Below are 16,388 nucleotides of genomic sequence, written 5' to 3'. Positions count from 1 at the left end.
AGGTTCCATCAATAATATGAAATTATAATTCCACAAACCTGCTCCTTTTCTTGATTTTTTGATGATTTTTTTCTGACATTGTTACACCTCAACTTAAATTGAATCAGTGAATCATACAAAGGAAGAGGGTTTTTATTGGTCTCCTGCAGAGATGTTAACAGGAAAGATGGCAATCTTCACCTATTTTATTTAAATGTTAATATGAAGTGTTTTTCTGCAGAAGTCTGAGCCTTCTGCACACTATATTTGCAGGACACTGTCTTACAGAAAATAAAATTATAATAATTTGTTGCAAACTACAGTCCAAAAATTGGATTTGAAGTTGTCAAGTATAAGCTGTTGCTTCACAAGAAAATTAAGTAAATAGAAATAATTGTTTACATTTACAGTTACAAGATTACATGTGTAGTGGTGTTGCTTTTTGATATTTTGCTGTGTAGAGGTTCTATCCAGTCATTTAATAACACCTGAAGTAATCTATAGCAAATTTGTCTTTTTTTTTTAATTAATATTATTATTTTATATATATTCTAAATCCCCCATAAAATGTGTTAAACCAAGCATTCCAGTTGCTAGTTTTCTGATCTGAAAATAAATATTACAAACAAAAAGAGTTAAATAAATACTTTTAGCCTCTACAAAACTAAAATCCCAGGAATACATGCCAAAGTTGTCAAAATAAGTTTGAGGTTTTAAAGATGAAATTAGATTTTGGTGTCCTGATATTTGTTAGAGTCCAACGACATCCAAATGGGGAGATTTAAATGATAATTTGTATAACCATATTTTGTTCTGCCCAAGACTTGTGCTTGCTTTACAACTTTTCCTCATTCCTCATTAGGAATTCTTTATGACTTCATTAAGAAGTAGCTAAACATGAGAGAAGAAGCATTTTATGGCAATAATATTTTATGTGCTAAATAGGCCAGGAAATTTAAGTAGGTAACCAAATTTAAATCCTTCTGAAAATCCCATTAAATCGTTTGCAGCTTGTAGTACATTATATTTCACCTCCACACATATTTATTAATTTTTTTTATTTTACATTTTCTCTTTCCTGATCTTTATTCCAAGATATGAATAAATCTGAAGGCATGTAGTAGGTTAGAAGTATGTTTAGGCTAAAACTGTTATGTATTTTTTTTCCCCATTTATTTTTTGAACTGCAAATCCGGTTTCACATTTGATTATTTTCTATTCATTATTTCCCTTTTCCTTTGTATATAGGAAATATATATATATATACACCTCAATTTGTATGTCCTGTTGTTATCAGGAATTTTTAAATAAATTATTAAAACTTTTTAAGATTGAGAAAGAAAATACAGAAAGGAAAAAAAAAAAAAAAAAAAAAAGGATTTAATTTATTGTCTTGATATAAGGAAACTTTTTAGTTGATGAAATTTTCCTTGCTATCAACGTAACCACTTTGTTTTCTGTGAAGTATTTGCTAAACAAATTCTTCCTCTCTGCTTTCTTCTGAGAAAATCCTTTTCTTTCTCTTTATTTTAACAGGAGTTGGAATTCACAGTTGAGGTAGGAAACTGATTTTATTGATTTAAGTAGCATACCCCATTAAGTAGCATATTTAAGATTGTTACTGTGATTCTTCTTATGATTTGTGTCTGGTAGTCATGTGGTTACAGTGAAAGTTTACACTCTGTTTTTGTCAGCAGATTGTTTGATGGATAAAATGCTAATGTAAAATCAACAATGTTTCTTAGTTTACAAATAATTCTGAAGTATAACATCATATTACAAGTATCTTTCAAGGCTGAATTTGCCTGTATGTTGTACTTGAGTATGATCTGGGTCCAAAGAAAACACAAAGATTTTAAGGAAACATAGCTTCACTAGGCAGTAGAAAACAGTCATTTATACTTGCAGACCTCTACAGTTTTCTTCAAGCCAAAGTAGAAAGAAGGTACTGTATACTAATGTTAGTATTGAATCTGTCTTATCTAGATGGATTTGCAACAAAACAGGGTTTATAAGGTTACACAAATTATAATTAGCATTTTGTGTTGTACTTATACCTTATTTCCACTCATTAACATTTATATTGTAGTGTTGAGAATCATAATTGTTTCAGTTACGTTTTCTGGAGAAAAAGATTAGCTTTTTTAACATATCCTTTCAAAAGTTATTTTTTAATTTCAATATTATGACAATAATTTTGGAGTGCTGTATTACAGTAATCTTACTCTATCAATAATTACTCATTTAATATAACAGTAGAAAATATTCACAATATTTAACTTTAGCTGTAGAACTTCATGTTGTCAGGATGTGTTTATGTCTTTGTAGGATAGTACAGTCTAAATTACCTTCTGCAATAGTCATAAGAAATAGGAAGAAAAATTCTATAGGACTGCATATCTGAAAAACTTCCATTTTGGCTAAACAGGACAGAATTTTTCAGGTCACTAAGTATACATTCCCAAGTGAATCATTTTTTCTCCCCTCTCTTACTGGAAATTCAAAGTACAAACAGGAAACAAGAAACAGTGCAGAAACTGGGGTTTAATAGACAACAAGTCCTTTGCTCCTGGGCATAGGATGGTGGTGGTGATCTAACATTGGTCTGAAGCTGATTGATTATATCCACATCAGGTTTCTTGTCATTTCCATGGTATTAGTGATTTAAATGCAGGACTAATGGGAATTAAAGCAGAGTTCAAGGTGATCATATGGGCGGTAATCAGCCCTGAGAAATGAAGGACACAGGCAGAACTGTCTCACAGCAGATAAATACCAGCTTGTGATATATTGTGCCTTACCACAAGATGCAAAGTTTAAGATTCAGCAAACCAGATCATAAAATCATAGAATGGTTTTGGTTGGAAGAAACTTCAGTGATCATGGGCATGGACACCTTCCACTAGAACATGTTGCTCAAAGCTTCATCCACCTTGAGCACTTCCAGGGGTGGGGCATCTGCAACTTCTCTAGGCACATCTTCTTCCCATTTGCATTGCACAGTGGACCAAGACATTTTGAAATTCTCCAACTGACATAAAATTATTTCTCAGACACTGTTTATATGTACATTGGTCCCCTCTTGACTTTATATAAGATAATCGCATCAGAGACCTTTATGTGTAAAAATAGAAATTCTAACAGAAATCAAGCTGCATCTTAGTGTAGGTATTCCAAAATAAGAAAATTTGTCCCCCATTTTTCCAGGACAATTACAAATTGCCCCTCGTCATTATGAATAACAGCTGCTTATGTTTCTGATAAAAGTATTGGATTTAACTGTTGTTTCAGGATGGAGAAGGGCTATCTCATACACTACGTTATGAAAATTAATGTTCCTACGTTTTATAGGATCAGGCCCTGTATTTGGGATAGAAGTTAATCCTTTTGAGATGATGAAACATTAACATAAAAAACATATACATATACATAATTATATATATGTATTTATTTTTATGTCATAAATTCCTTACTTTTAAGCTTTTGAACACAAAAAAAGTCATTAACTGAATCAAATAGACTGTATTTCTTTATTAATCCTGAAGATATTTTTTATGTCATCATTCTAAAAGATGCATTTGCAGATAGTCTGGGCAGGTGTGTGACTGAAAAAGGTCAAAGCAAAATACCAACATACTTAACAGATATATTTTTGCACTCTGTCACAAAAAAAAAAAAAAAAAAAAAAAAAAAAAAAAAAAACCTTCTGGTTGCATAGCAACTGTCTTTTTAATTACTACTTGCAATCTAGATTTTAATAATTTAATTAGTATTTTTCTTCATTAAATTGTTTCACCCAATAAATTTAATGAATCCAATTCTCTGCTTGTATTTAAATTGTCCTATTTACCTCCTTTCATTGCCCTTCCAGCATGTTTGTCTATGTAGTGTAGACTAAAATTCTCATTAATTTCATATCAGAAACCAAAACCAAAATTATTTAGCCTTATCCAAGAGGAAAAGATATAACATTTTATGTAGCCTTTGTACCTGAAGTCATTGGAGTTCAAGAAATCATTAGTGAAGTCAGTAGGGCTTCCTAATACTTCCACATTAGAACTACAAGGAGAAATTTGCAGGACTGGAACTAAAAATAAGGTTTTCAAAGGCAGAATTCAAAGTGACATGGGACATTCAGACACTGGCCTAATTTTAGATATAGAGATTTCAGTGCTTAAAAAAAAAAAATAAAAAAAAAAAATCCCTCAGACTATTTAATCTTAGGTAACCAGAATTACTGTTGCTCACGAAAAACTTTGATATATTGCTCTGTTGGTGAAAACTGTTGGTGAAAAGCCGAAGCATAACAAGAACCAAGTAATGCAGGAACAGCTATGTGAGAGGGAATGAGATGGTATCTGAAGAACTACAACCATAAAGAACTACAACCTGACGAACTACAACCATATTTACTATGAAAAGCTGCAGCCGCTCCACAGTGCTGGTAAAAACTGGTAGCTGTTATAAGAGAGCAGAAAACAGGAGTAGTAAGCAAGTTTGGCACACTAAGCTGGTGAAAATACACAGGGGTAGACTTTCACACCAACCTCTTCAAACTCTTCAAAATTCTCAAGCCTTCTGGATCTGAAGGAAGACACTCCCTATTAATAGTTTGCAAATTCAAACTAGTTTGCTTAGCAGTTCTATGGTCTATATGTTTAATAGTTATATAGTTTTATAGTTTTATAGAGGCAGCAAGAAATTTTCACTCATTGGGATATTAGGGATATCCCAATTAGAAACCGTCTTCCTTATGAATTATCATCTGTGAAAAACTTTATTTTTTATTGCTGTTAACAATTTTTATAAAACTTCATATTTCAATACCCTTTTATGATTTGAAGAAATACGCTTTTCTCTCGTATTCCTCAAACTTGTTTGAATAGAAAGTCAAATCTGTTTATTATAGGCTTAAATACCTGAGTATCTGAGACACAACAAAGTATAAATGATTTATCAATCTGTTCTGATATATTTAGCCTACAAACTATTATTTAGTGAAACTGGTAAAAATATTGTGCAATGGTTCCTGTTTCCAAAAGTAAAAAGTTGTTCTTTAATAAATTCTGGGAGGAATAATTTGTATTGTAGTGCTTTCTGCCACTATTTTATATATCTAACATACTTTGTAATTATCTTTTGTGTAAAATCTTTACCACATTCATATATTCCCTTTCACCCATTCTGTCTTACATTTGCACCTCTTTATTTCTTACACATAAGGAATTTTGAGTTTATCAAGCAACAATTTGTGTAAATTGTTAAAACAAAACTAGCAAATAAGACAGCCTTAGTCATATGTGTAAATGCTTGGATAGTTCACCTAAAAACAAAACAAAACAGAATTAATAGAGCACCTACCACTTTTTTTTTTTTTTTTTTTTTTTTTTTTTTTCACTGATTGCACATGAAATCATGGATGTTAATATTCAGGGTCATTAAAACAAAAATAAAAGAAATTGGATCCTTCCAAATAAGTGATACTTTAACATTTGGACCCATAAAATAAAATAAACATTATAAAAAATTAAACCTATAAACATCAGAAAGATGGATAAGTTGACACACCATTCTGAATATCTCTGTTTAATAATATGATATTTCATTTCCCACACAAAGAAAACAACCATTACCCAAAGCAGCCATTCGTAAACAGCCATTTTGAACAGATTGCATCCTTGTTGGTGGTATGATAATTGAAATAAGTTTACCCGTCTTTTATGAGTAGATACCAGACATATAAAATACCTATTAATCAACTCTCTAGCTTTTTCAAACATCAGTTTCAATATCAACAGCTATAAAAGAATAAATGAAATAAGGGAGAAAATATCATAGAATTAACGAAATAACAGTATGCTGTGTCGCTTGCACTGAGGGAGCTAGAAGAGAAGGGGACCTACAGATCAGTTCTTTGGGGTTTTGATTATGGCCATTGTTTTCACTATTTATATGTGTCTGCTTTTGGATCTCTTTAAAGTCTGCTTAGAAACAACTTTATGGAAGATAATCAAAAGAGTAACCTGACCATCAGTCTCTCATACATGTATTTGTTTCTCTTCTAATAATCACAATTTTTAATTACTCTATGTTTATGCAATGGGCTAGAAAGGCACTACCTGCCTTTCTAGGAAACTGAATTAAAGTAATTATTTCTTCACCACCTTGGATAGAATTATCATCATCATCATCACCATTATTATATTATACTGGGGACTGGGAATTTGGTACTATCAAAGAAAAGTGGATGAACTAATGATAGAGATGGAACAGTGGTGAATTCCATATTAATCCCTGGAATTTGTGTGTTCAGTTTAACTTTGGTGTAGATTCAGATGAGGAACATAAACCTCAATGGAAGTTTTGTTGACAAGATTGCAATACCCTGTTTTTTATGAGTCACTGCACTATTTCTATCTACAAGCATTTCTTTTTATGTAGAAACTATACTTAGCTGGTGAAAGAAGTCGTAGTACAAGAATGAATGCATCAGCTGCAGTTACTTAGGTAACAGTGGCAGCTGCAAGAACTGCAAGGTATCTTGCTGATCTCAGAAAACACTGACCTGCTGTCCTTCGCACATACAGTGTTTTTGCATTGCTTGAACAACTAAGACCAGTTTGGAAAAGGCAGTTCTATACAGAGATCAATTTACCTTTTGTTGTGCAGAAGGCAGAAAAGTCATGTGTTTTGCCACAGTGGTACAGCACAATAGAACTGGTTTTGCAAAGTGAGATAGCTAATACTCAAAGACCCCATGTATACTGAAAAGGGGCTGTCTTTAGGCTACCACCAGTCTAAATCTTACTTTAGGTGCATTCCTAGAGCATATCTTTTTTTTTTTTTCTAGCTGAAATGACCCTAATTCCACCACTCTCCTGAATGTGATATCTAAAAGCATTACTTTTAAAGCATCTAACAAATTTAAAGGTAGTTGAGAACTTACCAGGAATTGCTTCTTACTAATTTTATTAGAAACCAATGGATTAATAACATATAATCTCTGGCATGCAAAAATGTGTATACATCTGCTTACCTGTCAAATATTGACGTTACTTAGAAAAAAATATTTTACATGTAACAGAAAACTTTGGAAAAAGCAGACAGCTATATTGTTGAATATGATTACAAATTCCCATCAGTCTATGGATACACTTGAGTTTTCATTATTTTCACAATACTGTGTGCAAAAGGTAAACTATATACAGAGTGGCCTAATACCTTGAATTCAGTGATGAAAGAGAGTGTACATTTGATTAAATACTTCTCTGATAAGTGATCACTGACGGGGAAAAATATACCTACATGCAGCTAATTAATGAACCAAATTAAGGCATTAGGATTGGTCGAACACATTGAAGAAACAGGGATCGACTTTTGTTATACTTATTCAATGGTAATGAAGACTGGACCTGTAGACTCCTGGCACTGAAAACACAAATCTGTTATCAAGGTCAAATCTGTTATCTGCCAGTCAGAAATGACATGGAGAGCTAGTAGCCTATCTTCACAGCCCCATCCAGAAAGTGTTTCTGTGTTGTTGTTGTTGTTGTTTTTTCTTCCCCCTTAGTTCCTATACTTAAGTTAAACCAAGAGATGATATAGAGGAAAAAAAAAAATAATGCTGAATCTCATATAGTCAAGTTACACAGTTATTTGGAGCAAGCAGTTATTTAGGATCATATTCAGGAGACAGAACAGATGACATAGACTCTAATAAAGTCAATGTAAAATCAAAACCTGTGTGCTCTCAAAATTCTCATGTATGTTTAGTCTCTAGTTTCTGTTATGACTACCCTTTAGTCATAATACTAAGATCTTTAAAGGGACACTTGCAAATGATTTTGCATTCAATAGAAGATAAGACAAAGTTTTCACATCTTATGAATGATAATTTTTCTTCATGTCCTTGATTTCCAGGATGTATAAATAAAGTTCCAAAGTCTAATAAATGTGGAGTATCCACCTTGTATTATCAAGAATTTAGTGATATTTTTATCAAATATGTACGCTACTAACTTGGATATGTATTAGTGAACTGTGTATCTTTAAAGAGCAAGTATTTTTAGAATGTCTATTTTTCACCAAAAATTAAGAAACACAGTCTTCATAATCTAGCTGTCAGTGAGCAATTTTTACTTTTTTTTTTTTTCCTATTCAGAGTCACCCTGATAGAATTCACAGAAAAACAAAACAAAACCAAACAAACAAACAAACAAACAACTCCATATTGTGGTTGCTGGTATGTGCAAGTGCTGCTGAAATCAACAGGAAGAGAAAAATTATTAAATGTAGAAAGTATAGATTTTCTTTTGTCAGAAGAAAATCTTGCTTTTAACTTCTGTTGTATTTCTGCTGAGTCACAGCACGTGTTTGTAATATGCTGCTATTTAAATCAGTAACATCTCTTTTTATCACATAAAATTTAGGATTCAGGGGAAGAAACGATTATTTTAATTCTTGGCTTTGGTGCCTGGAGAACAACTTTTAATATTAGAAATCTTTACAATAAAGTAATATTTCAAAGGTAGTAATATTAATCTTATTTATTTTCCTCTTGTCCCCAAAATATAAAGCAAGAATTAAAGAAATAACTTATTTTTTAAATAGAAATTTGTTAAACTATTTCATGATTTCTATAAACTATGGATGAGAGTTCTCCATATACACCCTTTATGCTACTATGTTCTTCTAGAATATGCATACTCTCCCTCACTTTTAAATTCTCAGCACTTAGACCTTGAAATCTACTGGTGTATTCCAGAGGATTAGAGTCTTTATATAAGTGTAAAAATAAATCAGTTCAGTGTTTTGATTAGAACGATAACGGGAAATTGTCATACATATAAATTTTATGCAATTCAGGTAAATACTACAAGTTATATATTTGCATGAAATGTCATAGGTATTGTATGTAGAGAGAGAGACTCGAGTTAACTTGGAAAAGTTCCAATATTTTGTACATATTTTCTTTGTCATGCTTTTCTTTAGTTTATGGAACAAAACCAGAGGATGAGGATGGCAAATTTGTTGACATAGGTGTTGCTGATTTTAGACATTTCTGTTTATTAATGTGTTAAAAGAAGAAAAGCTGTACTAAATTTCTACATATATACTCAGCATTTCCCCCTGAGTAGATTCACTTGAATGAGTATTTAAGCATGTATATACATTTTAGGGGGACATAATGTTAATGTCTATTCTTGTCAATGCAGGACTATGCGTTTTACTGTGGTTTGCCCTACCATTTCCAATATTCATGTTGTATAACTACTTCTGGAAGGCTATCAGACAAGCAGAGCCCAACCCACTGAGCAGCTGAGGCAATCACTTGTGATACCCTGATCATAGAAAACCCTTCAAGTTCATGTGGTCAAGAGGGAAAATCCATGCTTTCATTTCTAGGGTCCTCAAGACCTAGGGTCATCTAGGGTCCTCAACAGATTCCTCATGTCCAATCTTTATTTGCTTTGCATCCCAGTTCCTTAGCTCCTTCCTGGTAGTTCCAGTATGAATTAGTAGGCAATTAAATACCAGTAGGAATTTACAAGCATAGAAATTTCAGAAGCACATGTTGGAAAAACACCTAGAATATAAGATAAATAATATCTTGGGTAATAGAAGTCAGGAAAAGACTCATTACTAGCATTACTAGCATATCAAGTGTTGTTTGAGTGATATCAAGTAATTTACTAACATCTGCATGTTTTCTCCCTGCAATAAAATCACTTCTATTCCCTAAGTGACATTATCTTGGATCACAGATATTTGAGAGCCATGATTTTGGATGGCATGTGCAGCTATTGAAAAATATAATCCTTGCAATGAATTAAATGAAACACTAACCAGAAAAACAGTAGATATTGCAAGCAAAATAGCTAGCTTGAAAGTATATCCTGGGGTTTCAGATGATGTCATAATCTGCTACAGCAAATTTAATAGTATTGTTGCCTGGAAGCTAAACCATTATACTATGTTTAATTTCACTAAGATGTAAATTACATGGTTCACTGTTGTATAGTACTGGCTACTGCCATTGCAGATTCTTGTTCGTGCAGCTGTCAGGAATTGTAATGTCTGTGGGGATTTTGTTTAGCTGGAAGTCTTAAGCTTTTATAGATTTTTTTTTTTTTTAATTATTTTATCCCTCCCTTATTTGCCTTTCCTCCTTCTCATCTCTGCACTCATCTCTTTTCCAGCAATATTAACAGAATGGCAGGCTGACTCCTTGAAGCATATCAATAAATATTCAGTCCTTGAAGAAGACAAGAGCAATATGACTTGAGTGACTTCTTTCCTGATATCACATTTGGTTTTAGTGAGCCTTTAAGCCAAAAAGAAAATGCTCTTCTTATAGAAAAATAGCCATTTTGTGTGCTTATATTCCATCTTTTATGGTAACTGTCAGCATGAAATTTGAGGAGACATTCTGTCTCCTCAAGTAGCTTTTACCAGAATTATATGGATATAAACATTTCTCCCAAGTGAGTACATCAACACTTCTGTTATTATCCACATTTTCCATCTGAATTGCACAGGAGAGTAGCCTAACTGACCATATGTAAAACATATGGTGTACATTTAAAGTAATAGACAATAATCTTCTATCATTGAAATCTAATGCAATAATTCACTGTTAGCATCTAGTGATAATCTTTAATATCAGTGATTTCTTATTACAAGTATTAAGGTACACGACAATGATAAAGCTATGGGAAGCTTATTGTTTTACCTTCAGATGCCTGCTTGTTTAAAAATATCTTACCCTTACACGTCTGTTTATTTTTCTCTTTGCACTTGTCTGTGGGTTGATCTTGTGCCCATCTACACTGCTTGCCAATTATGTGCTTCTGACAACAAAATTGATTCTGGGCAGTCTTATGCATATATGGGGAATCGGTGGACAATTTAGATTAGCTTTTAACAGCAAGTATGGCTAATAAAGAAGCAATTCACAACAGAGGTGTACTCAGGATGACAGAAAATAAATCAGCAATAAGGGGTGCCAGTTCTAAATCACACACAATTAGAAATAATTATATCTTTATCTTGAAAACTTTAAAGCAAAGGTGAATGTTACTCAGATTACTCAGATTTACAGAAATGTGCTTGTTGTTGTCAGTTGGCTTTTTCATGTAGCAAAGTTATTGCCTATATTTTTGTTCTGGCTGTATTTCTTTGCTTATTGTATTTGTGATCTACTGGTATGAATTCCTACCTTACCAGCACAGCTATGGTATATTAGACATTCAGTGGCTGTGTGAGAGAAGACATGCATCTGTCAGTGCTTTGTAACTTTCTTGTGATTAATGGATATTTGAAAGCAGACTAAAGGTGCTGTGAATCAGAAAATAATAAATAAATAAATAAATAAATAAATAAATAAATAAATAAATAAATAAATAAAATCTAAAAGCAGCCATAGGTTCTCTTTGAATTTCTCTGAATTTGTCTTTGAAATTGTCTGTATGAGAACATGCAATCCTTTAGTGGAGAAATTTAACTGTTTGTTGTTGTTGTTTTGTTGTTTTGTTTTGATTTTTTTTTTATTTGTTTTGTCATATATTTGAACAAAGGGAGTTTGGTGCTGTGTTTTGTGTTAAAGGATGTGTTTAGACTATTTGTTGCTTGAATCTTGGGTAATAGAAAAACTAAAGGTCTCGTGACCTTGAGTGAGGTTTTACCAACAAAAACTGAGCTGATTCCCTTCCTCTTCCCTTCATTTCACTAACTTGGGAATCTTAATCAGCCTACAGTGAAGAGAGTCCCATATGCAAACCTGCTCTATTTTTTAACTTCTTTCTCTGTGAATCTTTGTTTTCTTAAGGTATAGAAAATTGTGCGAAAAGAGTATGATGGAAGGTATTTAATTTTGCACAGAGGCTACAGAAGGGAGGCCAGATCACTTCCAAATGACATTTGGTATACATACAAAATCGCAAGTGAACAGAGTAACAAGGAATAATAAATTATTTTAGTTGTAATACTTGTGAGACACAAACTGGAAAAACACTATGGCCAAAGTTCTCTCCTTTGTGCTTGGCATATATAACTCAGGTAGACACTAATATTCTCTACCAAGGCAGGTGGAGATTCAGCATGGTATTAGGAATGTGGCATCTATATTCCTCTTGAGAACAGAGGATTGGAAAGATGGAAACTTATTTACACGGGGAAACATAGTCTACATCTCTTATTATTTATTTAACTACACCTTTTATTATTTATTTATTTGATATTTTGGGGGTGTAGAGCCTGAAGAGAAGGCTCTGGGGAAATGTCACTGTAAACTTAAAAGAAACTTAAAAAAAGATAACTTTTTGCTCAGGCAGATAATGACTGTACAAGAGGGAAAAAAAGAGGGGAGATTTGGGTTAGAAGTTAGGAGGAAATTCTTCATTTAGAGAGTGGTGAGGCACTGGAACAGGCTGCCCAGAGATGTTGTGGATGCCCCATCCCTGGAGGTGTTCAAAACAAGGTTGGATGAGGTCCTGGGCAACCTGAGTGAGTAGCATTTCTGCCCATGGCAAAGGGGTTGTAATTAGGTATCATTAAGTTCCCTTCCAATCCAAGCTATTCTATGATTATATGATTCTATGATTTTAGTAATAAAATACAGTTTGCTTTAGAGAGCTCTGGGTGAAGTAAGGAACACTACCAGTTCCTGTAACACAGGAAACTTGACATATTAGAGAAACCATTTCTGTACTGTGAATAGATGGCAAACTCTCCTTCAAAATCTTTCTCTTCTCCCTGTCCTTCAGGGTTTTTGATTTGAAAGAGAAAATTTGCAGATTATGAAGTGAAGAAAAGCTTTGCATCATGGAAGTAGCAGATTTTCCTTTCTCTTATTGCAGAGCTTATTTATACATGGTTTTATATGTAGATGTGGTATCTTTGATTTTAAGTTTATCAGAATTGTATAAAATGTAATGATTTAGTATTTCACGCTGAGAATATGCTATTCTAAAAATGAAATGGACAGATGAAAACGGGAAATGCCAGGGGAAAAAAGGGAAAATCTTTTTTTAAAAAAAAAGATTTTTTCTTGTCCTTGCAAAATATTTGTTAAATAAGGCCTTTAAAAAAAATAAAAATTAAAAAAGAATGTCCAATACAGGTACTATTTCTAGTTCCTTCTTCCAAAATAAACAAAGAAATATGCGAATTGGTGATGCTTCTGTTAATTGTAGAAAAGATAATACTGGATCGTCAGAGATTACTTAAAAGACAGATCATTTGTTTTGAAATTGGAGTTGTAGTTATCCTTGTTTTACATATATGTGTGTATATAAATTTTATAAACAAAAATCATTATATGGGAAGCATATATTTTTTCCATTCCACTTGTAATTTTACCATACTTTTCTGAATACTTAGCTATATCTTGTTTTCAAAAGTGTGATCAGAATCAGAATATAAATTTTAAAGGGATGAAAGTCTCAAAAGTGAACAAGCATGACAGTGTAAGCCAGAAGCTCACATCCATGTCCTGTGATTTTCTGCTTAGAAATGAAAATCATGTGTACTATGCCTAAATTACAAACCTTTCTGGTTTCTATTTCTGAGTTGCATGTTTGTGTTTTGTTTTGTTTTGTTTTGTTTTAATTATTATTTTTATTTTTTTATAGTTGCACTATAAATGTTGCACTATAAAAAAATGTACGTGATACTTAACACTGCATTGTTTCCCAATTCAGCTTAATCAGTGGTTTAGTCTGAGAGGTGTTCCTTTTGTTTGTTTTGTTTGTTTTGTTTTGAGGCAAGCTCTCCAAACTGTAACCTGGTTCTGTATCAATATTACATTCTGACATACTGAGATATACATAAAATTCCAACATCAAAGTTACGGTTAAATAGTAAATTACAGTAGTAAAACACTATTGATTTAATGAGTTGTTTACTGCATAGTTCTATATTTCAGTAACAAGTACAGGAATACCATTTAGCTTCTTTCAAAAGAGTTATATTTAGCTCTCAATATTAATCTGTGGAACTGTGGGTTTAACTTTGCCATTTATTATTATTATTATTATTATTATTATTATTATTATTATTATTATTATTATTATTATTATTATTATTATATTTATTCCTAAAACATTCATTATTAAACATATTATTATTTATTCCTTCCACATTCAAGGTACTTTGAATAGCTAGAATGTTGGGCTCAAACATTCTCAAATTTATTATTTGGTAAATTGAATTCAAAGTGACTTCTTTATAAAAAGAATTTTGAAACCCACAAACTTTGCAAACATAAGCCCCATCACATCTTACGTTTCTGTTGACATGGTTAATTTATACTCATCTTATTCAAATGTCTTGAACTTTGCACATTCTTTTAAGGATATTTAAATATCAATTTGCATTATGTCAATGTCTCGTTTGAACTTAATGTTTAATTCAATATCACATACCTCACATACTGCTACATAAATGTAATGTTTCCAAAAGTTAAGTAAAGCTACAGCTCTTTAGAAATTAATTCTGGGATGTTAGTATTTTTATCTTCATTTAATAATTTTCCTAGTATTATCAGTAGATTTATTCTATTTTTACTCAAATCAGATTGCTTTCTGTTTTTAAATACTTTTTTTATTCTTACAGAAAAGTTTCATGAAAATATTATAAATCAGCTAGAAAAAAAAAATCTAACTTTGCTGCTGCAGAAAAATATCCCTACAAAATTTCATCATATCAAAAGTCTTTACGATTTCCACAGGTAATTACTAAAAAAATATAAAAATGATCAATTTTTGCATTGTCTACCCTTAGGATAAGAAAATGTAGGAAAGAAAAATAACAGTTGCCAAAATATTGGTTTTAATTTTTATTTTGTAGCTAATGGAAATTGAAAAACCAAAAATGTGAAAGAAGACTAATTATTTTTATAGGAAATTAAATAATTTATACTGTAATAAATTATTTCAGGTTCCCTTTTTTTTTTTTAAAAAAAAAAAAAAAAAAGAATCAAAAAATGAAATATATTAGAAACAGATGTGACTCCTCTTTTTCTTGTTGCAATTCTTCCAGTTTTTTCTTTCTTTTCATTGAGGTGTGATTTGCCTAGTAAGCCGAAGTAGTAAAAAAGGAGCTGGGTGTTGGAGAAGAAGACTGAACAAGGTTTTTGTCTCAGTATGTTGCTACTTTTTTTACTGAGTACTCTCAGTTTACACGAGAACATCCGAAATGCCTTATTCAAACAGAAATATTCTCTGTCCAGAACGATACTTTCTCTCTGGTAGGGACATGCTTTCATACATTCCTTTCATACTTCCTTGTCATCTACACTCATATGATTATGGATGTTAAAAGATATGTCCCTGCCTGTTCTCTTCAGCATCAATTAGCAATTTGTCATAAATTTGTCTTATTCCTTTGGAAATTTGATAGTATTAACCTCAACATCTTTTCTGTGGCAACAAATAGCTGATATTTGTTATGAACTGAAATAAATATATAAATAAAAAGTAAACCATCCATTTAAAATTGATCTCCTTTTTCAAAGTAATTGTAATATTTGTTAAACAGTTCTATATTTATGTTATGCTTCACCTTCTTGACTTTACAAACCTCCATCAAACATAGACTCTGCCTTTTCCTCTCCAATGGAAAAAATTGTAGTCTTTGGTTTCTCTTTATTTAGCTCTGATCTCTCTCTCTCCTTTAATACACTGTACCTCTTTTTTTTTTTTTTTTTTTGACATGATTTTATCTTAATGAAGGTTCAAAGAAGAGTGCTGCACAAAGCATTTACAATACAAGCATAACAAGATTTTGTATAATATCAAAATGAATTATTTCAGGGAGCAGTATCCCTACCAAGTTATAACTGCCATTCCAGATTCAGAATCATGTAAGCAGTTTTATTTTTTCCTTAGAAAACGTATATGTATCTATGATGAATCTTGTCATCTTTTCATGCATTCACCTGTGATGTACTTGAAGACATTCTCACCAGAAATATTTGAACCAGAAGTATTTTGCTGCCCAGCAAAGCTCGATTCCATTGACTCCCCAAAAAGTGGATGTCGCCAGAAGAGATTGATCAAAACTATTGCTGTGGTGTAATGACCACACAGACACTAGGATATATTTAGGGATCAATAACTTCCACAGCTTTATTGAGCACAAGCTCTCTTCTTATACCATTAGCTCTACAAGTGGTACTTTCCCACTGCCTATTCATTGGTTAACAACTTTGCCCAGCAACAGCAAATATTTAGCAAATTCCGTATTGTAATGGTTGGAGAACAAGCAGTTTGAGACAGCAAGGCATCTCATGAATCACCAGTTCTTTGTTCCTTCTACCTTGTTTACATTCCTCATGGCTTCATGCTCATGAGTCCAATGCTATCACCAACCCACCAACAATGGGGCTTGTCAACCCTCATGGCAATACT

The 16,388-nt window shown here is 32.2% G+C and overlaps 1 long non-coding RNA gene across 8 annotated transcripts in view; it reads left to right on the top strand.

Moving 5' to 3' along the window:
* The window catches only part of LOC113840240 (uncharacterized), an 829,451-nt gene that overhangs the window by 645,748 nt on the left and 167,315 nt on the right, over positions 1–16,388 (top strand). For 6 of the 8 annotated variants that reach the window (XR_011806072.1, XR_011806074.1, XR_011806073.1 and 3 more), the window contains one exon: positions 1,516–1,536. This is a non-coding gene — a long non-coding RNA (uncharacterized lncRNA). Of the gene's footprint in view, positions 1–1,515; positions 1,537–10,178; positions 11,297–16,388 lie in introns of those variants that run through there. The other 2 variants (XR_005261810.2, XR_005261809.2) reach the window with 1 other exon arrangement.

This window comes from Anas platyrhynchos, chromosome Z (assembly GCF_047663525.1).
Source record: "Anas platyrhynchos isolate ZD024472 breed Pekin duck chromosome Z, IASCAAS_PekinDuck_T2T, whole genome shotgun sequence".
Lineage (NCBI taxonomy): Eukaryota > Metazoa > Chordata > Aves > Anseriformes > Anatidae > Anas > Anas platyrhynchos.
The sequence above is the reverse complement of the archived record's forward strand: the minus strand, read 5'-3'. Positions and strand labels throughout refer to the sequence as shown.